Source organism: Hyperolius riggenbachi, chromosome 11 (assembly GCF_040937935.1).
Source record: "Hyperolius riggenbachi isolate aHypRig1 chromosome 11, aHypRig1.pri, whole genome shotgun sequence".
Classification (NCBI taxonomy): Eukaryota; Metazoa; Chordata; class Amphibia; order Anura; family Hyperoliidae; genus Hyperolius; species Hyperolius riggenbachi.
Window position 1 is genome coordinate 98843955 of NC_090656.1, and position 20256 is coordinate 98864210.

The 20256-nt window shown below is 39.1% G+C and overlaps 24 non-coding genes across 24 annotated transcripts; all 24 read left to right on the plus strand.

Moving 5' to 3' along the window:
• Positions 1 to 165: 165 nt before the first annotated feature.
• On the plus strand, positions 166 to 239 carry TRNAT-AGU (transfer RNA threonine (anticodon AGU)). Its single transcript has one exon. It is a non-coding gene; the product is annotated as a tRNA-Thr (tRNA).
• A 620-nt stretch (positions 240 to 859) lies between these two features.
• TRNAT-AGU (transfer RNA threonine (anticodon AGU)) lies at positions 860 to 933 on the plus strand. Its single transcript has one exon. It is a non-coding gene; the product is annotated as a tRNA-Thr (tRNA).
• A 621-nt stretch (positions 934 to 1554) lies between these two features.
• On the plus strand, positions 1555 to 1628 carry TRNAT-AGU (transfer RNA threonine (anticodon AGU)). Its single transcript has one exon. It is a non-coding gene; the product is annotated as a tRNA-Thr (tRNA).
• Positions 1629 to 2249: 621 nt separating this feature from the next.
• TRNAT-AGU (transfer RNA threonine (anticodon AGU)) lies at positions 2250 to 2323 on the plus strand. The gene has a single exon. It is a non-coding gene; the product is annotated as a tRNA-Thr (tRNA).
• A 620-nt stretch (positions 2324 to 2943) lies between these two features.
• Positions 2944 to 3017, plus strand: TRNAT-AGU (transfer RNA threonine (anticodon AGU)). Its single transcript has one exon. It is a non-coding gene; the product is annotated as a tRNA-Thr (tRNA).
• A 2018-nt stretch (positions 3018 to 5035) lies between these two features.
• TRNAT-AGU (transfer RNA threonine (anticodon AGU)) lies at positions 5036 to 5109 on the plus strand. Its single transcript has one exon. It is a non-coding gene; the product is annotated as a tRNA-Thr (tRNA).
• Positions 5110 to 5729: 620 nt separating this feature from the next.
• On the plus strand, positions 5730 to 5803 carry TRNAT-AGU (transfer RNA threonine (anticodon AGU)). Its single transcript has one exon. It is a non-coding gene; the product is annotated as a tRNA-Thr (tRNA).
• A 621-nt stretch (positions 5804 to 6424) lies between these two features.
• Positions 6425 to 6498, plus strand: TRNAT-AGU (transfer RNA threonine (anticodon AGU)). The gene has a single exon. It is a non-coding gene; the product is annotated as a tRNA-Thr (tRNA).
• A 621-nt stretch (positions 6499 to 7119) lies between these two features.
• On the plus strand, positions 7120 to 7193 carry TRNAT-AGU (transfer RNA threonine (anticodon AGU)). The gene has a single exon. It is a non-coding gene; the product is annotated as a tRNA-Thr (tRNA).
• A 1323-nt stretch (positions 7194 to 8516) lies between these two features.
• Positions 8517 to 8590, plus strand: TRNAT-AGU (transfer RNA threonine (anticodon AGU)). Its single transcript has one exon. It is a non-coding gene; the product is annotated as a tRNA-Thr (tRNA).
• Positions 8591 to 9210: 620 nt separating this feature from the next.
• Positions 9211 to 9284, plus strand: TRNAT-AGU (transfer RNA threonine (anticodon AGU)). The gene has a single exon. It is a non-coding gene; the product is annotated as a tRNA-Thr (tRNA).
• A 621-nt stretch (positions 9285 to 9905) lies between these two features.
• On the plus strand, positions 9906 to 9979 carry TRNAT-AGU (transfer RNA threonine (anticodon AGU)). The gene has a single exon. It is a non-coding gene; the product is annotated as a tRNA-Thr (tRNA).
• Positions 9980 to 10600: 621 nt separating this feature from the next.
• Positions 10601 to 10674, plus strand: TRNAT-AGU (transfer RNA threonine (anticodon AGU)). Its single transcript has one exon. It is a non-coding gene; the product is annotated as a tRNA-Thr (tRNA).
• A 620-nt stretch (positions 10675 to 11294) lies between these two features.
• TRNAT-AGU (transfer RNA threonine (anticodon AGU)) lies at positions 11295 to 11368 on the plus strand. Its single transcript has one exon. It is a non-coding gene; the product is annotated as a tRNA-Thr (tRNA).
• A 2018-nt stretch (positions 11369 to 13386) lies between these two features.
• TRNAT-AGU (transfer RNA threonine (anticodon AGU)) lies at positions 13387 to 13460 on the plus strand. Its single transcript has one exon. It is a non-coding gene; the product is annotated as a tRNA-Thr (tRNA).
• A 620-nt stretch (positions 13461 to 14080) lies between these two features.
• TRNAT-AGU (transfer RNA threonine (anticodon AGU)) lies at positions 14081 to 14154 on the plus strand. The gene has a single exon. It is a non-coding gene; the product is annotated as a tRNA-Thr (tRNA).
• Positions 14155 to 14775: 621 nt separating this feature from the next.
• On the plus strand, positions 14776 to 14849 carry TRNAT-AGU (transfer RNA threonine (anticodon AGU)). The gene has a single exon. It is a non-coding gene; the product is annotated as a tRNA-Thr (tRNA).
• A 621-nt stretch (positions 14850 to 15470) lies between these two features.
• On the plus strand, positions 15471 to 15544 carry TRNAT-AGU (transfer RNA threonine (anticodon AGU)). Its single transcript has one exon. It is a non-coding gene; the product is annotated as a tRNA-Thr (tRNA).
• Positions 15545 to 16648: 1104 nt separating this feature from the next.
• Positions 16649 to 16722, plus strand: TRNAT-AGU (transfer RNA threonine (anticodon AGU)). The gene has a single exon. It is a non-coding gene; the product is annotated as a tRNA-Thr (tRNA).
• Positions 16723 to 17343: 621 nt separating this feature from the next.
• TRNAT-AGU (transfer RNA threonine (anticodon AGU)) lies at positions 17344 to 17417 on the plus strand. The gene has a single exon. It is a non-coding gene; the product is annotated as a tRNA-Thr (tRNA).
• A 621-nt stretch (positions 17418 to 18038) lies between these two features.
• TRNAT-AGU (transfer RNA threonine (anticodon AGU)) lies at positions 18039 to 18112 on the plus strand. Its single transcript has one exon. It is a non-coding gene; the product is annotated as a tRNA-Thr (tRNA).
• A 620-nt stretch (positions 18113 to 18732) lies between these two features.
• TRNAT-AGU (transfer RNA threonine (anticodon AGU)) lies at positions 18733 to 18806 on the plus strand. The gene has a single exon. It is a non-coding gene; the product is annotated as a tRNA-Thr (tRNA).
• Positions 18807 to 19428: 622 nt separating this feature from the next.
• On the plus strand, positions 19429 to 19502 carry TRNAT-AGU (transfer RNA threonine (anticodon AGU)). Its single transcript has one exon. It is a non-coding gene; the product is annotated as a tRNA-Thr (tRNA).
• A 621-nt stretch (positions 19503 to 20123) lies between these two features.
• TRNAT-AGU (transfer RNA threonine (anticodon AGU)) lies at positions 20124 to 20197 on the plus strand. The gene has a single exon. It is a non-coding gene; the product is annotated as a tRNA-Thr (tRNA).
• Positions 20198 to 20256: the final 59 nt, after the last annotated feature.

Consider the following 20256-nt stretch of genomic DNA (forward strand, 5'->3'; position numbering starts at 1 on the left):
TTTCCATTCCCTTTTAGGTGGACTATGTGTATACTCTTAGGCAGGGAAAAGTAGGCCTGAAAAACTATTGAAAAAAAAATGTTAAAAAACTGAGAATGCAAATGCAAAGAAAAAAGAGTGCTGTGCCACAATAACCAATAACCAATAACTGTATTGCAGCATGTGGGCGCTGTGGCTTAGTTGGTTAAAGTGCCTGTTTAGTAAACAGGAGATCCTGAGTTCAACTCTCAGCAGTGCCTTTGCTCATCTTATTATCACCAAGTCATTGCCTGCTGTTACATCCCAGATTTTCGGGATCACGTCTTTGAGCTTCACCCATATTTGCTCACAGGAAACTTGCATTCGCTATGCCCACTGTTTCCACCACATCTGAACAAAGACATTTTCTTATCAGTTTGGTTTCATGTACTATCTTCCATCTCTGACAATAGGTAAAGGTCACTAACAAGTCTTTTGGGATGCTATGCTCAACATGGATGGGAGCTTAACCCGCACTTGCCTAGCCAAAACTTCTTCAAGTAAAATTGCTGCTTCTACAATAAGAAACATTGTATAAAACTTAATTACTAAGCCACAGCACCTACATGAAATATATTAGTGACTGGCTTCTGTGGCACAAAACTCATTGGTTTTGCCACAGCTTTCATTATCATATTTTGGAAGTTGCACAACATTCTTTTCAACAATTTTGTCCTAAAAGTTTTCCATTCCCTTTTAGGTGGACTATGTGTATACTCTTAGGCAGGGAAAAGTAGGCCTGAAAAACTATTGAAAAAAAAATGTTAAAAAACTGAGAATGCAAATGCAAAGAAAAAAGAGTGCTGTGCCACAATAACCAATAACTGTATTGCAGCATGTGGGCGCTGTGGCTTAGTTGGTTAAAGCGCCTGTCTAGTAAACAGGAGATCCTGAGTTCAACTCTCAGCAGTGCCTTTGCTCATCTTATTATCACCAAGTCATTGCCTGCTGTTTACATCCCAGATTTTCGGAATCACGTCTTAGAGCTTCACCCATATTTGCTCACAGGAAACTTGCATTCGCTATGCCCACTGTTTCCACCACATCTGAACAAAGACATTTTCTTATCAGTTTGGTTTCATGTACTACCTTCCATCTCTGACAATAGGTAAAGGTCACTAACAAGTCTTTTGGGATGCTATGCTCAACATGGATGGGAGCTTAACCCGCACTTGCCTAGCCAAAACTTCTTCAAGTAAAATTGCTGCTTCTACAATAAGAAACATTGTATAAAACTTAATTACTAAGCCACAGCACCTACATGAAATATAATAGTGACTGGCTTCTGTGGCACAAAACTCATTGGTTTTGCCACAGCTTTCATTATCATATTTTGGAAGTTGCACAACATTCTTTTCAACAATTTTGTCCTAAAAGTTTTCCATTCCCTTTTAGGTGGACTATGTGTATACTCTTAGGCAGGGAAAAGTAGGCCTGAAAAACTATTGAAAAAAAAATGTTAAAAAACTGAGAATGCAAATGCAAAGAAAAAAGAGTGCTGTGCCACAATAACCAGTAACTGTATTGCGGCATGTGGGTGCTGTGGCTTAGTTGGTTAAAGCGCCTGTCTAGTAAACAGGAGATCCTGAGTTCAACTCTCAGCAGTGCCTTTGCTCATCTTATTATCACCAAGTCATTGCCTGCTGTTTACATTCCAGATTTTCGGGATCACGTCTTTGAGCTTCACCCATATTTGCTCACAGGAAACTTGCATTCGCTATGCCCACTGTTTCCACCACATCTGAACAAAGACATTTTCTTATCAGTTTGGTTTCATGTACTACCTTCCATCTCTGACAATAGGTAAAGGTCACTAACAAGTCTTTTGGGATGCTATGCTCAACATGGATGGGAGCTTAACCCGCACTTGCCTAGCCAAAACTTCTTCAAGTAAAATTGCTGCTTCTACAATAAGAAACATTGTATAAAACTTAATTACTAAGTCACAGCACCTACATGAAATATAATAGTGACTGGCTTCTGTGGCACAAAACTCATTGGTTTTGCCACAGCTTTCATTATCATATTTTGGAAGTTGCACAACATTCTTTTCAACAATTTTGTCCTAAAAGTTTTCCATTCCCTTTTAGGTGGACTATGTGTATACTCTTAGGCAGGGAAAAGTAGGCCTGAAAAACTATTGAAAAAAAAATGTTAAAAAACTGAGAATGCAAATGCAAAGAAAAAAGAGTGCTGTGCCACAATAACCAATAACTGGATTGCAGCATGTGGGTGCTGTGGCTTAGTTGGTTAAAGCGCCTGTCTAGTAAACAGGAGATCCTGAGTTCAACTCTCAGCAGTGCCTTTGCTCATCTTATTATCACCAAGTCATTGCCTGCTGTTTACATCCCAGATTTTCGGGATCACGTCTTTGAGCTTCACCCATATTTGCTCACAGGAAACTTGCATTCGCTATGCCCACTGTTTCCACCACATCTGAACAAAGACATTTTCTTATCAGTTTGGTTTCATGTACTATCTTCCATCTCTGACAATAGGTAAAGGTCACTAACAAGTCTTTTGGGATGCTATGCTCAACATGGATGGGAGCTTAACCCGCACTTGCCTAGCCAAAACTTCTTCAAGTAAAATTGCTGCTTCTACAATAAGAAACATTGTATAAAACTTAATTACTAAGCCACAGCACCTACATGAAATATAATAGTGACTGGCTTCTGTGGCACAAAACTCATTGGTTTTGCCACAGCTTTCATTATCATATTTTGGAAGTTGCACAACATTCTTTTCAACAATTTTGTCCTAAAAGTTTTCCATTCCCTTTTAGGTGGACTATGTGTATACTCTTAGGCAGGGAAAAGTAGGCCTGAAAAACTATTGAAAAAAAATGTTAAAAAACTGAGAATGCAAATGCAAAGAAAAAAGAGTGCTGTGCCACAATAACCAATAACTGTATTGCAGCATGTGGGCGCTGTGGCTTAGTTGGTTAAAGCGCCTGTCTAGTAAACAGGAGATCCTGAGTTCAACTCTCAGCAGTGCCTTTGCTCAGCTTATTATCACCAAGTCATTGCCTGCTGTTTACATCCCAGATTTTCGGAATCACGTCTTAGAGCTTCACCCATATTTGCTCACAGGAAACTTGCATTCGCTATGCCCACTGTTTCCACCACATCTGAACAAAGACATTTTCTTATCAGTTTGGTTTGATGTACTACCTTCCATCTCTGACAATAGGTAAAGGTCACTAACAAGTCTTTTGGGATGCTATGCTCAACATGGATGGGAGCTTAACCCGCACTTGCCTAGCCAAAACTTCTTCAAGCAAAATTGCTGCTTCTACAATAAGAAACATTGTATAAAACTTAATTACTAAGCCACAGCACCTACATGAAATATAATAGTGACTGGCTTCTGTGGCACAAAACTCATTGGTTTTGCCACAGCTTTCATTATCATATTTTGGAAGTTGCACAACATTCTTTTCAACAATTTTGTCCTAAAAGTTTTCCATTCCCTTTTAGGTGGACTATGTGTATACTCTTAGGCAGGGAAAAGTAGGCCTGAAAAACTATTGAAAAAAAAATGTTAAAAAACTGAGAATGCAAATGCAAAGAAAAAAGAGTGCTGTGCCACAATAACCAATAACTGTATTGCAGCATGTGGGCGCTGTGGCTTAGTTGGTTAAAGGGCCTGTCTAGTAAACAGGAGATCCTGAGTTCAACTCTCAGCAGTGCCTTTGCTCATCTTATTATCACCAAGTCATTGCCTGCTGTTTACATCCCAGATTTTCGGGATCACGTCTTTGAGCTTCACCCATATTTGCTCACAGGAAACTTGCATTCGCTATGCCCACTGTTTCCACCACATCTGAACAAAGACATTTTCTTATCAGTTTGGTTTCATGTACTATCTTCCATCTCTGACAATAGGTAAAGGTCACTAACAAGTCTTTTGGGATGCTATGCTCAACATGGATGGGAGCTTAACCCGCACTTGCCTAGCCAAAACTTCTTCAAGTAAAATTGCTGCTTCTACAATAAGAAACATTGTATAAAACTTAATTACTAAGCCACAGCACCTACATGAAATATAATAGTGACTGGCTTCTGTGGCACAAAACTCATTGGTTTTGCCACAGCTTTCATTATCATATTTTGGAAGTTGCACAACATTCTTTTCAACAATTTTGTCCTAAAAGTTTTCCATTCCCTTTTAGGTGGACTATGTGTATACTCTTAGGCAGGGAAAAGTAGGCCTGAAAAACTATTGAAAAAAAAATGTTAAAAAACTGAGAATGCAAATGCAAAGAAAAAAGAGTGCTGTGCCACAATAACCAGTAACTGTATTGCAGCATGTGGGTGCTGTGGCTTAGTTGGTTAAAGCGCCTGTCTAGTAAACAGGAGATCCTGAGTTCAACTCTCAGCAGTGACTTTGCTCATCTTATTATCACCAAGTCATTGCCTGCTGTTTACATCCCAGATTTTCGGGATCACGTCTTTGAGCTTCACCCATATTTGCTCACAGGAAACTTGCATTCGCTATGCCCACTGTTTCCACCACATCTGAACAAAGACATTTTCTTATCAGTTTGGTTTCATGTACTACCTTCCATCTCTGACAATAGGTAAAGGTCACTAACAAGTCTTTTGGGATGCTATGCTCAACATGGATGGGAGCTTAACCCGCACTTGCCTAGCCAAAACTTCTTCAAGTAAAATTGCTGCTTCTACAATAAGAAACATTGTATAAAACTTAATTACTAAGTCACAGCACCTACATGAAATATAATAGTGACTGGCTTCTGTGGCACAAAACTCATTGGTTTTGCCACAGCTTTCATTATCATATTTTGGAAGTTGCACAACATTCTTTTCAACAATTTTGTCCTAAAAGTTTTCCATTCCCTTTTAGGTGGACTATGTGTATACTCTTAGGCAGGGAAAAGTAGGCCTGAAAAACTATTGAAAAAAAAATGTTAAAAAACTGAGAATGCAAATGCAAAGAAAAAAGAGTGCTGTGCCACAATAACCAATAACCAATAACTGTATTGCAGCATGTGGGCGCTGTGGCTTAGTTGGTTAAAGTGCCTGTTTAGTAAACAGGAGATCCTGAGTTCAACTCTCAGCAGTGCCTTTGCTCATCTTATTATCACCAAGTCATTGCCTGCTGTTACATCCCAGATTTTCGGGATCACGTCTTTGAGCTTCACCCATATTTGCTCACAGGAAACTTGCATTCGCTATGCCCACTGTTTCCACCACATCTGAACAAAGACATTTTCTTATCAGTTTGGTTTCATGTACTATCTTCCATCTCTGACAATAGGTAAAGGTCACTAACAAGTCTTTTGGGATGCTATGCTCAACATGGATGGGAGCTTAACCCGCACTTGCCTAGCCAAAACTTCTTCAAGTAAAATTGCTGCTTCTACAATAAGAAACATTGTATAAAACTTAATTACTAAGCCACAGCACCTACATGAAATATATTAGTGACTGGCTTCTGTGGCACAAAACTCATTGGTTTTGCCACAGCTTTCATTATCATATTTTGGAAGTTGCACAACATTCTTTTCAACAATTTTGTCCTAAAAGTTTTCCATTCCCTTTTAGGTGGACTATGTGTATACTCTTAGGCAGGGAAAAGTAGGCCTGAAAAACTATTGAAAAAAAAATGTTAAAAAACTGAGAATGCAAATGCAAAGAAAAAAGAGTGCTGTGCCACAATAACCAATAACTGTATTGCAGCATGTGGGCGCTGTGGCTTAGTTGGTTAAAGCGCCTGTCTAGTAAACAGGAGATCCTGAGTTCAACTCTCAGCAGTGCCTTTGCTCATCTTATTATCACCAAGTCATTGCCTGCTGTTTACATCCCAGATTTTCGGAATCACGTCTTAGAGCTTCACCCATATTTGCTCACAGGAAACTTGCATTCGCTATGCCCACTGTTTCCACCACATCTGAACAAAGACATTTTCTTATCAGTTTGGTTTCATGTACTACCTTCCATCTCTGACAATAGGTAAAGGTCACTAACAAGTCTTTTGGGATGCTATGCTCAACATGGATGGGAGCTTAACCCGCACTTGCCTAGCCAAAACTTCTTCAAGTAAAATTGCTGCTTCTACAATAAGAAACATTGTATAAAACTTAATTACTAAGCCACAGCACCTACATGAAATATAATAGTGACTGGCTTCTGTGGCACAAAACTCATTGGTTTTGCCACAGCTTTCATTATCATATTTTGGAAGTTGCACAACATTCTTTTCAACAATTTTGTCCTAAAAGTTTTCCATTCCCTTTTAGGTGGACTATGTGTATACTCTTAGGCAGGGAAAAGTAGGCCTGAAAAACTATTGAAAAAAAAATGTTAAAAAACTGAGAATGCAAATGCAAAGAAAAAAGAGTGCTGTGCCACAATAACCAGTAACTGTATTGCGGCATGTGGGTGCTGTGGCTTAGTTGGTTAAAGCGCCTGTCTAGTAAACAGGAGATCCTGAGTTCAACTCTCAGCAGTGCCTTTGCTCATCTTATTATCACCAAGTCATTGCCTGCTGTTTACATTCCAGATTTTCGGGATCACGTCTTTGAGCTTCACCCATATTTGCTCACAGGAAACTTGCATTCGCTATGCCCACTGTTTCCACCACATCTGAACAAAGACATTTTCTTATCAGTTTGGTTTCATGTACTACCTTCCATCTCTGACAATAGGTAAAGGTCACTAACAAGTCTTTTGGGATGCTATGCTCAACATGGATGGGAGCTTAACCCGCACTTGCCTAGCCAAAACTTCTTCAAGTAAAATTGCTGCTTCTACAATAAGAAACATTGTATAAAACTTAATTACTAAGTCACAGCACCTACATGAAATATAATAGTGACTGGCTTCTGTGGCACAAAACTCATTGGTTTTGCCACAGCTTTCATTATCATATTTTGGAAGTTGCACAACATTCTTTTCAACAATTTTGTCCTAAAAGTTTTCCATTCCCTTTTAGGTGGACTATGTGTATACTCTTAGGCAGGGAAAAGTAGGCCTGAAAAACTATTGAAAAAAAAATGTTAAAAAACTGAGAATGCAAATGCAAAGAAAAAAGAGTGCTGTGCCACAATAACCAATAACTGGATTGCAGCATGTGGGTGCTGTGGCTTAGTTGGTTAAAGCGCCTGTCTAGTAAACAGGAGATCCTGAGTTCAACTCTCAGCAGTGCCTTTGCTCATCTTATTATCACCAAGTCATTGCCTGCTGTTTACATTCCAGATTTTCGGGATCACGTCTTTGAGCTTCACCCATATTTGCTCACAGGAAACTTGCATTCGCTATGCCCACTGTTTCCACCACATCTGAACAAAGACATTTTCTTATCAGTTTGGTTTCATGTACTACCTTCCATCTCTGACAATAGGTAAAGGTCACTAACAAGTCTTTTGGGATGCTATGCTCAACATGGATGGGAGCTTAACCCGCACTTGCCTAGCCAAAACTTCTTCAAGTAAAATTGCTGCTTCTACAATAAGAAACATTGTATAAAACTTAATTACTAAGTCACAGCACCTACATGAAATATAATAGTGACTGGCTTCTGTGGCACAAAACTCATTGGTTTTGCCACAGCTTTCATTATCATATTTTGGAAGTTGCACAACATTCTTTTCAACAATTTTGTCCTAAAAGTTTTCCATTCCCTTTTAGGTGGACTATGTGTATACTCTTAGGCAGGGAAAAGTAGGCCTGAAAAACTATTGAAAAAAAAATGTTAAAAAACTGAGAATGCAAATGCAAAGAAAAAAGAGTGCTGTGCCACAATAACCAATAACTGGATTGCAGCATGTGGGTGCTGTGGCTTAGTTGGTTAAAGCGCCTGTCTAGTAAACAGGAGATCCAGAGTTCAACTCTCAGCAGTGACTTTGCTCATCTTATTATCACCAAGTCATTGCCTGCTGTTTACATCCCAGATTTTCGGGATCACGTCTTTGAGCTTCACCCATATTTGCTCACAGGAAACTTGCATTCGCTATGCCCACTGTTTCCACCACATCTGAACAAAGACATTTTCTTATCAGTTTGGTTTCATGTACTACCTTCCATCTCTGACAATAGGTAAAGGTCACTAACAAGTCTTTTGGGATGCTATGCTCAACATGGATGGGAGCTTAACCCGCACTTGCCTAGCCAAAACTTCTTCAAGTAAAATTGCTGCTTCTACAATAAGAAACATTGTATAAAACTTTATTACTAAGTCACAGCACCTACATGAAATATAATAGTGACTGGCTTCTGTGGCACAAAACTCATTGGTTTTGCCACAGCTTTCATTATCATATTTTGGAAGTTGCACAACATTCTTTTCAACAATTTTGTCCTAAAAGTTTTCCATTCCCTTTTAGGTGGACTATGTGTATACTCTTAGGCAGGGAAAAGTAGGCCTGAAAAACTATTGAAAAAAAAATGTTAAAAAACTGAGAATGCAAATGCAAAGAAAAAAGAGTGCTGTGCCACAATAACCAATAACCAATAACTGTATTGCAGCATGTGGGCGCTGTGGCTTAGTTGGTTAAAGTGCCTGTTTAGTAAACAGGAGATCCTGAGTTCAACTCTCAGCAGTGCCTTTGCTCATCTTATTATCACCAAGTCATTGCCTGCTGTTACATCCCAGATTTTCGGGATCACGTCTTTGAGCTTCACCCATATTTGCTCACAGGAAACTTGCATTCGCTATGCCCACTGTTTCCACCACATCTGAACAAAGACATTTTCTTATCAGTTTGGTTTCATGTACTATCTTCCATCTCTGACAATAGGTAAAGGTCACTAACAAGTCTTTTGGGATGCTATGCTCAACATGGATGGGAGCTTAACCCGCACTTGCCTAGCCAAAACTTCTTCAAGTAAAATTGCTGCTTCTACAATAAGAAACATTGTATAAAACTTAATTACTAAGCCACAGCACCTACATGAAATATATTAGTGACTGGCTTCTGTGGCACAAAACTCATTGGTTTTGCCACAGCTTTCATTATCATATTTTGGAAGTTGCACAACATTCTTTTCAACAATTTTGTCCTAAAAGTTTTCCATTCCCTTTTAGGTGGACTATGTGTATACTCTTAGGCAGGGAAAAGTAGGCCTGAAAAACTATTGAAAAAAAAATGTTAAAAAACTGAGAATGCAAATGCAAAGAAAAAAGAGTGCTGTGCCACAATAACCAATAACTGTATTGCAGCATGTGGGCGCTGTGGCTTAGTTGGTTAAAGCGCCTGTCTAGTAAACAGGAGATCCTGAGTTCAACTCTCAGCAGTGCCTTTGCTCATCTTATTATCACCAAGTCATTGCCTGCTGTTTACATCCCAGATTTTCGGAATCACGTCTTAGAGCTTCACCCATATTTGCTCACAGGAAACTTGCATTCGCTATGCCCACTGTTTCCACCACATCTGAACAAAGACATTTTCTTATCAGTTTGGTTTCATGTACTACCTTCCATCTCTGACAATAGGTAAAGGTCACTAACAAGTCTTTTGGGATGCTATGCTCAACATGGATGGGAGCTTAACCCGCACTTGCCTAGCCAAAACTTCTTCAAGTAAAATTGCTGCTTCTACAATAAGAAACATTGTATAAAACTTAATTACTAAGCCACAGCACCTACATGAAATATAATAGTGACTGGCTTCTGTGGCACAAAACTCATTGGTTTTGCCACAGCTTTCATTATCATATTTTGGAAGTTGCACAACATTCTTTTCAACAATTTTGTCCTAAAAGTTTTCCATTCCCTTTTAGGTGGACTATGTGTATACTCTTAGGCAGGGAAAAGTAGGCCTGAAAAACTATTGAAAAAAAAATGTTAAAAAACTGAGAATGCAAATGCAAAGAAAAAAGAGTGCTGTGCCACAATAACCAGTAACTGTATTGCGGCATGTGGGTGCTGTGGCTTAGTTGGTTAAAGCGCCTGTCTAGTAAACAGGAGATCCTGAGTTCAACTCTCAGCAGTGCCTTTGCTCATCTTATTATCACCAAGTCATTGCCTGCTGTTTACATTCCAGATTTTCGGGATCACGTCTTTGAGCTTCACCCATATTTGCTCACAGGAAACTTGCATTCGCTATGCCCACTGTTTCCACCACATCTGAACAAAGACATTTTCTTATCAGTTTGGTTTCATGTACTACCTTCCATCTCTGACAATAGGTAAAGGTCACTAACAAGTCTTTTGGGATGCTATGCTCAACATGGATGGGAGCTTAACCCGCACTTGCCTAGCCAAAACTTCTTCAAGTAAAATTGCTGCTTCTACAATAAGAAACATTGTATAAAACTTAATTACTAAGTCACAGCACCTACATGAAATATAATAGTGACTGGCTTCTGTGGCACAAAACTCATTGGTTTTGCCACAGCTTTCATTATCATATTTTGGAAGTTGCACAACATTCTTTTCAACAATTTTGTCCTAAAAGTTTTCCATTCCCTTTTAGGTGGACTATGTGTATACTCTTAGGCAGGGAAAAGTAGGCCTGAAAAACTATTGAAAAAAAAATGTTAAAAAACTGAGAATGCAAATGCAAAGAAAAAAGAGTGCTGTGCCACAATAACCAATAACTGGATTGCAGCATGTGGGTGCTGTGGCTTAGTTGGTTAAAGCGCCTGTCTAGTAAACAGGAGATCCTGAGTTCAACTCTCAGCAGTGCCTTTGCTCATCTTATTATCACCAAGTCATTGCCTGCTGTTTACATCCCAGATTTTCGGGATCACGTCTTTGAGCTTCACCCATATTTGCTCACAGGAAACTTGCATTCGCTATGCCCACTGTTTCCACCACATCTGAACAAAGACATTTTCTTATCAGTTTGGTTTCATGTACTATCTTCCATCTCTGACAATAGGTAAAGGTCACTAACAAGTCTTTTGGGATGCTATGCTCAACATGGATGGGAGCTTAACCCGCACTTGCCTAGCCAAAACTTCTTCAAGTAAAATTGCTGCTTCTACAATAAGAAACATTGTATAAAACTTAATTACTAAGCCACAGCACCTACATGAAATATAATAGTGACTGGCTTCTGTGGCACAAAACTCATTGGTTTTGCCACAGCTTTCATTATCATATTTTGGAAGTTGCACAACATTCTTTTCAACAATTTTGTCCTAAAAGTTTTCCATTCCCTTTTAGGTGGACTATGTGTATACTCTTAGGCAGGGAAAAGTAGGCCTGAAAAACTATTGAAAAAAAATGTTAAAAAACTGAGAATGCAAATGCAAAGAAAAAAGAGTGCTGTGCCACAATAACCAATAACTGTATTGCAGCATGTGGGCGCTGTGGCTTAGTTGGTTAAAGCGCCTGTCTAGTAAACAGGAGATCCTGAGTTCAACTCTCAGCAGTGCCTTTGCTCATCTTATTATCACCAAGTCATTGCCTGCTGTTTACATCCCAGATTTTCGGAATCACGTCTTAGAGCTTCACCCATATTTGCTCACAGGAAACTTGCATTCGCTATGCCCACTGTTTCCACCACATCTGAACAAAGACATTTTCTTATCAGTTTGGTTTGATGTACTACCTTCCATCTCTGACAATAGGTAAAGGTCACTAACAAGTCTTTTGGGATGCTATGCTCAACATGGATGGGAGCTTAACCCGCACTTGCCTAGCCAAAACTTCTTCAAGTAAAATTGCTGCTTCTACAATAAGAAACATTGTATAAAACTTAATTACTAAGCCACAGCACCTACATGAAATATAATAGTGACTGGCTTCTGTGGCACAAAACTCATTGGTTTTGCCACAGCTTTCATTATCATATTTTGGAAGTTGCACAACATTCTTTTCAACAATTTTGTCCTAAAAGTTTTCCATTCCCTTTTAGGTGGACTATGTGTATACTCTTAGGCAGGGAAAAGTAGGCCTGAAAAACTATTGAAAAAAAAATGTTAAAAAACTGAGAATGCAAATGCAAAGAAAAAAGAGTGCTGTGCCACAATAACCAATAACTGTATTGCAGCATGTGGGCGCTGTGGCTTAGTTGGTTAAAGGGCCTGTCTAGTAAACAGGAGATCCTGAGTTCAACTCTCAGCAGTGCCTTTGCTCATCTTATTATCACCAAGTCATTGCCTGCTGTTTACATCCCAGATTTTCGGGATCACGTCTTTGAGCTTCACCCATATTTGCTCACAGGAAACTTGCATTCGCTATGCCCACTGTTTCCACCACATCTGAACAAAGACATTTTCTTATCAGTTTGGTTTCATGTACTATCTTCCATCTCTGACAATAGGTAAAGGTCACTAACAAGTCTTTTGGGATGCTATGCTCAACATGGATGGGAGCTTAACCCGCACTTGCCTAGCCAAAACTTCTTCAAGTAAAATTGCTGCTTCTACAATAAGAAACATTGTATAAAACTTAATTACTAAGCCACAGCACCTACATGAAATATAATAGTGACTGGCTTCTGTGGCACAAAACTCATTGGTTTTGCCACAGCTTTCATTATCATATTTTGGAAGTTGCACAACATTCTTTTCAACAATTTTGTCCTAAAAGTTTTCCATTCCCTTTTAGGTGGACTATGTGTATACTCTTAGGCAGGGAAAAGTAGGCCTGAAAAACTATTGAAAAAAAAATGTTAAAAAACTGAGAATGCAAATGCAAAGAAAAAAGAGTGCTGTGCCACAATAACCAGTAACTGTATTGCAGCATGTGGGTGCTGTGGCTTAGTTGGTTAAAGCGCCTGTCTAGTAAACAGGAGATCCTGAGTTCAACTCTCAGCAGTGACTTTGCTCATCTTATTATCACCAAGTCATTGCCTGCTGTTTACATCCCAGATTTTCGGGATCACGTCTTTGAGCTTCACCCATATTTGCTCACAGGAAACTTGCATTCGCTATGCCCACTGTTTCCACCACATCTGAACAAAGACATTTTCTTATCAGTTTGGTTTCATGTACTACCTTCCATCTCTGACAATAGGTAAAGGTCACTAACAAGTCTTTTGGGATGCTATGCTCAACATGGATGGGAGCTTAACCCGCACTTGCCTAGCCAAAACTTCTTCAAGTAAAATTGCTGCTTCTACAATAAGAAACATTGTATAAAACTTAATTACTAAGTCACAGCACCTACATGAAATATAATAGTGACTGGCTTCTGTGGCACAAAACTCATTGGTTTTGCCACAGCTTTCATTATCATATTTTGGAAGTTGCACAACATTCTTTTCAACAATTTTGTCCTAAAAGTTTTCCATTCCCTTTTAGGTGGACTATGTGTATACTCTTAGGCAGGGAAAAGTAGGCCTGAAAAACTATTGAAAAAAAAATGTTAAAAAACTGAGAATGCAAATGCAAAGAAAAAAGAGTGCTGTGCCACAATAACCAATAACCAATAACTGTATTGCAGCATGTGGGCGCTGTGGCTTAGTTGGTTAAAGTGCCTGTTTAGTAAACAGGAGATCCTGAGTTCAACTCTCAGCAGTGCCTTTGCTCATCTTATTATCACCAAGTCATTGCCTGCTGTTACATCCCAGATTTTCGGGATCACGTCTTTGAGCTTCACCCATATTTGCTCACAGGAAACTTGCATTCGCTATGCCCACTGTTTCCACCACATCTGAACAAAGACATTTTCTTATCAGTTTGGTTTCATGTACTATCTTCCATCTCTGACAATAGGTAAAGGTCACTAACAAGTCTTTTGGGATGCTATGCTCAACATGGATGGGAGCTTAACCCGCACTTGCCTAGCCAAAACTTCTTCAAGTAAAATTGCTGCTTCTACAATAAGAAACATTGTATAAAACTTAATTACTAAGCCACAGCACCTACATGAAATATATTAGTGACTGGCTTCTGTGGCACAAAACTCATTGGTTTTGCCACAGCTTTCATTATCATATTTTGGAAGTTGCACAACATTCTTTTCAACAATTTTGTCCTAAAAGTTTTCCATTCCCTTTTAGGTGGACTATGTGTATACTCTTAGGCAGGGAAAAGTAGGCCTGAAAAACTATTGAAAAAAAAATGTTAAAAAACTGAGAATGCAAATGCAAAGAAAAAAGAGTGCTGTGCCACAATAACCAATAACTGTATTGCAGCATGTGGGCGCTGTGGCTTAGTTGGTTAAAGCGCCTGTCTAGTAAACAGGAGATCCTGAGTTCAACTCTCAGCAGTGCCTTTGCTCATCTTATTATCACCAAGTCATTGCCTGCTGTTTACATCCCAGATTTTCGGAATCACGTCTTAGAGCTTCACCCATATTTGCTCACAGGAAACTTGCATTCGCTATGCCCACTGTTTCCACCACATCTGAACAAAGACATTTTCTTATCAGTTTGGTTTCATGTACTATCTTCCATCTCTGACAATAGGTAAAGGTCACTAACAAGTCTTTTGGGATGCTATGCTCAACATGGATGGGAGCTTAACCCGCACTTGCCTAGCCAAAACTTCTTCAAGTAAAATTGCTGCTTCTACAATAAGAAACATTGTATAAAACTTAATTACTAAGCCACAGCACCTACATGAAATATAATAGTGACTGGCTTCTGTGGCACAAAACTCATTGGTTTTGCCACAGCTTTCATTATCATATTTTGGAAGTTGCACAACATTCTTTTCAACAATTTTGTCCTAAAAGTTTTCCATTCCCTTTTAGGTGGACTATGTGTATACTCTTAGGCAGGGAAAAGTAGGCCTGAAAAACTATTGAAAAAAAAATGTTAAAAAACTGAGAATGCAAATGCAAAGAAAAAAGAGTGCTGTGCCACAATAACCAGTAACTGTATTGCGGCATGTGGGTGCTGTGGCTTAGTTGGTTAAAGCGCCTGTCTAGTAAACAGGAGATCCTGAGTTCAACTCTCAGCAGTGCCTTTGCTCATCTTATTATCACCAAGTCATTGCCTGCTGTTTACATTCCAGATTTTCGGGATCACGTCTTTGAGCTTCACCCATATTTGCTCACAGGAAACTTGCATTCGCTATGCCCACTGTTTCCACCACATCTGAACAAAGACATTTTCTTATCAGTTTGGTTTCATGTACTACCTTCCATCTCTGACAATAGGTAAAGGTCACTAACAAGTCTTTTGGGATGCTATGCTCAACATGGATGGGAGCTTAACCCGCACTTGCCTAGCCAAAACTTCTTCAAGTAAAATTGCTGCTTCTACAATAAGAAACATTGTATAAAACTTAATTACTAAGTCACAGCACCTACATGAAATATAATAGTGACTGGCTTCTGTGGCACAAAACTCATTGGTTTTGCCACAGCTTTCATTATCATATTTTGGAAGTTGCACAACATTCTTTTCAACAATTTTGTCCTAAAAGTTTTCCATTCCCTTTTAGGTGGACTATGTGTATACTCTTAGGCAGGGAAAAGTAGGCCTGAAAAACTATTGAAAAAAAAATGTTAAAAAACTGAGAATGCAAATGCAAAGAAAAAAGAGTGCTGTGCCACAATAACCAATAACTGGATTGCAGCATGTGGGTGCTGTGGCTTAGTTGGTTAAAGCGCCTGTCTAGTAAACAGGAGATCCTGAGTTCAACTCTCAGCAGTGCCTTTGCTCATCTTATTATCACCAAGTCATTGCCTGCTGTTTACATCCCAGATTTTCGGGATCACGTCTTTGAGCTTCACCCATATTTGCTCACAGGAAACTTGCATTCGCTATGCCCACTGTTTCCACCACATCTGAACAAAGACATTTTCTTATCAGTTTGGTTTCATGTACTACCTTCCATCTCTGACAATAGGTAAAGGTCACTAACAAGTCTTTTGGGATGCTATGCTCAACATGGATGGGAGCTTAACCCGCACTTGCCTAGCCAAAACTTCTTCAAGTAAAATTGCTGCTTCTACAATAAGAAACATTGTATAAAACTTAAAGTGAACCTCCGGACTAAAAATCGACTCAGCAGCACTGAAAAGGCTTTGTGTTTCTTTAACAGTTTCACAGCATCAGAACTTTGTTTCTCTTATACAAACCTCATTTTTAGCTGCACAGAAGAAAACTGCCCGGGCTTTTTCCCCCTGATGCTGTGCAAAGCATGATGGGATTTCTGATTTTGTTGTTCTCGTTCTGCTGTTTTGGTGTTTTTTTTTTACATTTTGAATTTGACATTTGAAGCCTAGCGTGTGCAGCTGGAAGGGGTTATCAGGACACAGGACAGTTGGAACTGTGTCTTATGCTCCTTGTCCAAAAAGATGGCTTCCCCCATGACAAAGATGGCAGCCCCCATGAATCACAAACATTTGCCTGTTCTTTTAAAACAAGGTGGGTAAGAGATTATATTACCTATCTATTCTAATTAACATAACTAATGTAACTTGATGACAGTATGTTTGTTTAGGCTGAAGTTCCTCTTTAATTACTAAGTCACAGCACCTACATGAAATATAATAGTGACTGGCTTCTGTGGCACAAAACTCATTGGTTTTGCCACAGCTTTCATTATCATATTTTGGAAGTTGCACAACATTCTTTTCAACAATTTTGTCCTAAAAGTTTTCCATTCCCTTTTAGGTGGACTATGTGTATACTCTTAGGCAGGGAAAAGTAGGCCTGAAAAACTATTGAAAAAAAAATGTTAAAAAACTGAGAATGCAAATGCAAAGAAAAAAGAGTGCTGTGCCACAATAACCAATAACTGTATTGCAGCATGTGGGTGCTGTGGCTTAGTTGGTTAAAGCGCCTGTCTAGTAAACAGGAGATCCTGAGTTCAACTCTCAGCAGTGCCTTTGCTCATCTTATTATCACCAAGTCATTGCCTGCTGTTTACATCCCAGATTTTCGGGATCACGTCTTTGAGCTTCACCCATATTTGCTCACAGGAAACTTGCATTCCCTATGCCCACTGTTTCCACCACATCTGAACAAAGACATTTTCTTATCAGTTTGGTTTGATGTACTACCTTCCATCTCTGACAATAGGTAAAGGTCACTAACAAGTCTTTTGGGATGCTATGCTCAACATGGATGGGAGCTTAACCCGCACTTGCCTAGCCAAAACTTCTTCAAGTAAAATTGCTGCTTCTACAATAAGAAACATTGTATAAAACTTAATTACTAAGCCACAGCACCTACATGAAATATAATAGTGACTGGCTTCTGTGGCACAAAACTCATTGGTTTTGCCACAGCTTTCATTATCATATTTTGGAAGTTGCACAACATTCTTTTCAACAATTTTGTCCTAAAAGTTTTCCATTCCCTTTTAGGTGGACTATGTGTATACTCTTAGGCAGGGAAAAGTAGGCCTGAAAAACTATTGAAAAAAAAATGTTAAAAAACTGAGAATGCAAATGCAAAGAAAAAAGAGTGCTGTGCCACAATAACCAGTAACTGTATTGCAGCATGTGGGTGCTGTGGCTTAGTTGGTTAAAGCGCCTGTCTAGTAAACAGGAGATTCTGAGTTCAACTCTCAGCAGTGCCTTTGCTCATCTTATTATCACCAAGTCATTGCCTGCTGTTTACATCCCAGATTTTCGGGATCACGTCTTTGAGCTTCACCCATATTTGCTCACAGGAAACTTGCATTCGCTATGCCCACTGTTTCCACCACATCTGAACAAAGACATTTTCTTATCAGTTTGGTTTCATGTACTACCTTCCATCTCTGACAATAGGTAAAGGTCACTAACAAGTCTTTTGGGATGCTATGCTCAACATGGATGGGAGCTTAACCCGCACTTGCCTAGCCAAAACTTCTTCAAGTAAAATTGCTGCTTCTACAATAAGAAACATTGTATAAAACTTAATTACTAAGTCACAGCACCTACATGAAATATAATAGTGACTGGCTTCTGTGGCACAAAACTCATTGGTTTTGCCACAGCTTTCATTATCATATTTTGGAAGTTGCACAACATTCTTTTCAACAATTTTGTCCTAAAAGTTTTCCATTCCCTTTTAGGTGGACTATGTGTATACTCTTAGGCAGGGAAAAATAGGCCTGAAAAACTATTGAAAAAAAAATGTTAAAAAACTGAGAATGCAAATGCAAAGAAAAAAGAGTGCTGTGCCACAATAACCAATAACTGGATTGCAGCATGTGGGCGCTGTGGCTTAGTTGGTTAAAGCGCCTGTCTAGTAAACAGGAGATCCTGAGTTCAACTCTCAGCAGTGCCTTTGCTCATCTTATTATCACCAAGTCATTGCCTGCTGTTTACATCCCAGATTTTCGGGATCACGTCTTTGAGCTTCACCCATATTTGCTCACAGGAAACTTGCATTCGCTATGCCCACTGTTTCCACCACATCTGAACAAAGACATTTTCTTATCAGTTTGGTTTCATGTACTACCTTCCATCTCTGACAATAGGTAAAGGTCACTAACAAGTCTTTTGGGATGCTATGCTCAACATGGATGGGAGCTTAACCCGCACTTGCCTAGCCAAAACTTCTTCAAGTAAAATTGCTGCTTCTACAATAAGAAACATTGTATAAAACTTAATTACTAAGCCACAGCACCTACATGAAATATAATAGTGACTGGCTTCTGTGGCGCAAAACTCATTGGTTTTGCCACAGCTTTCATTATCATATTTTGGAAGTTGCACAACATTCTTTTCAACAATTTTGTCCTAAAAGTTTTCCATTCCCTTTTAGGTGGACTATGTGTATACTCTTAGGCAGGGAAAAGTAGGCCTGAAAAACTATTGAAAAAAAATGTTAAAAAACTGAGAATGCAAATGCAAAGAAAAAAGAGTGCTGTGCCACAATAACCAATAACTGTATTGCAGCATGTGGGCGCTGTGGCTTAGTTGGTTAAAGCGCCTGTCTAGTAAACAGGAGATCCTGAGTTCAACTCTCAGCAGTGCCTTTGCTCATCTTATTATCACCAAGTCATTGCCTGCTGTTTACATCCCAGATTTTCGGAATCACGTCTTAGAGCTTCACCCATATTTGCTCACAGGAAACTTGCATTCGCTATGCCCACTGTTTCCACCACATCTGAACAAAGACATTTTCTTATCAGTTTGGTTTGATGTACTACCTTCCATCTCTGACAATAGGTAAAGGTCACTAACAAGTCTTTTGGGATGCTATGCTCAACATGGATGGGAGCTTAACCCGCACTTGCCTAGCCAAAACTTCTTCAAGTAAAATTGCTGCTTCTACAATAAGAAACATTGTATAAAACTTAATTACTAAGCCACAGCACCTACATGAAATATAATAGTGACTGGCTTCTGTGGCACAAAACTCATTGGTTTTGCCACAGCTTTCATTATCATATTTTGGAAGTTGCACAACATTCTTTTCAACAATTTTGTCCTAAAAGTTTTCCATTCCCTTTTAGGTGGACTATGTGTATACTCTTAGGCAGGGAAAAGTAGGCCTGAAAAACTATTGAAAAAAAAAATGTTAAAAAACTGAGAATGCAAATGCAAAGAAAAAAGAGTGCTGTGCCACAATAACCAATAACTGTATTGCAGCATGTGGGTGCTGTGGCTTAGTTGGTTAAAGCGCCTGTCTAGTAAACAGGAGATCCTGAGTTCAACTCTCAGCAGTGCCTTTGCTCATCTTATTATCACCAAGTCATTGCCTGCTGTTTACATCCCAGGTTTTCGGAATCACGTCTTAGAGCTTCACCCATATTTGCTCACAGGAAACTTGCATTCGCTATGCCCACTGTTTCCACCACATCTGAACAAAGACATTTTCTTATCAGTTTGGTTTGATGTACTACCTTCCATCTCTGACAATAGGTAAAGGTCACTAACAAGTCTTTTGGGATGCTATGCTCAACATGGATGGGAGCTTAACCCGCACTTGCCTAGCCAAAACTTCTTCAAGTAAAATTGCTGCTTCTACAATAAGAAACATTGTATAAAACTTAATTACTAAGTCACAGCACCTACATGAAATATAATAGTGACTGGCTTCTGTGGCACAAAACTCATTGGTTTTGCCACAGCTTTCATTATCATATTTTGGAAGTTGCACAACATTCTTTTCAACAATTTTGTCCTAAAAGTTTTCCATTCCCTTTTAGGTGGACTATGTGTATACTCTTAGGCAGGGAAAAGTAGGCCTGAAAAACTATTGAAAAAAAAATGTTAAAAAACTGAGAATGCAAATGCAAAGAAAAAAGAGTGCTGTGCCACAATAACCAATAACTGCATTGCAGCATGTGGGTGCTGTGGCTTAGTTGGTTAAAGCGCCTGTCTAGTAAACAGGAGATCCTGAGTTCAACTCTCAGCAGTGCCTTTGCTCATTTTATTATTATTGCCTGCTGTTTACATCCCAGATTTTCGGGATCACGTCTT